This window comes from Myotis brandtii, unplaced genomic scaffold (assembly GCF_000412655.1).
Source record: "Myotis brandtii unplaced genomic scaffold, ASM41265v1 scaffold995, whole genome shotgun sequence".
Classification (NCBI taxonomy): domain Eukaryota; kingdom Metazoa; phylum Chordata; class Mammalia; order Chiroptera; family Vespertilionidae; genus Myotis; species Myotis brandtii.
In genome coordinates, this window is record NW_005372150.1 from 179,153 (window position 1) to 179,896 (window position 744).

The following is a 744-nucleotide window of genomic DNA, read 5'->3' on the forward strand; positions in this document are numbered from 1 at the left end:
AGCCTGTGCCCTCTCACAGTCTGGGACCCCTTGGGGGATGACCACCTGCTGGCTTAGGCCCGCTCCCTGGGGGATTGGGCCTAAGCTGGCAGTAAGACATCCCTCTGGCAGCCCGGGAGCCATCAGGGGGATGTCCACTTGCCAGAGGGGAGCAGGCCTAAGCTGCAGTCTGACATCCTTAGCGCTGCTGAGGAGGCGGGAGAGGCTCCAAACCACCACCGCTGTACTGGCAGCCGTCAGCCTGGCTTGTGGCTGAGCTGAGCAGCCCCTGTGGGAGTGCACTGACCACCAGGGGGCAGCTCCTGCATTGAGCATCTGCCCCCCTGGTGGTCAGTGTGTGTCATAGTGACCAGTTATTCCCAGTTGTTCTGTTGTTAGGGTCAATTTGCATATTACCCTTTTATTATATAGGAGGGCCTGGCCAGCTGGGGTGAGGGGCTAATGGCTGCTTGCAGGCTGGCCACAGCACCTTCAGTGTGGGGGTCTCCACTGGAGTGTCTGGCCAGCCTGGGTGAGGGGCTCCTGCTGGGGTGCCTGGCCAGTCTGGGTGAGTGGCTGATGGCAGTTTGCAGGCTGGCCAACCCCCCAGCGGGGACCCTCACCCCATGAAGGTGTGGCCAACCTGGGTGAGGGGCTGATGGCTGTTTGCAGGCTGGCCACACCCCCTTCAGGGTGGGGGTCCCCACTGGGGTGCCTGGCCAGCGTGGGTGAGGGGCTGAGGGCCGTTTTCAGGCTGGCCACACC

At 63.2% G+C, this 744-nt stretch overlaps 1 protein-coding gene across 3 annotated transcripts in view; it reads right to left on the reverse strand.

Moving 5' to 3' along the window:
* ACAD9 (acyl-CoA dehydrogenase family, member 9) overlaps positions 1–744 on the reverse strand; it is an 83,594-nt gene that overhangs the window by 64,023 nt on the left and 18,827 nt on the right. The window lies entirely within an intron of this gene.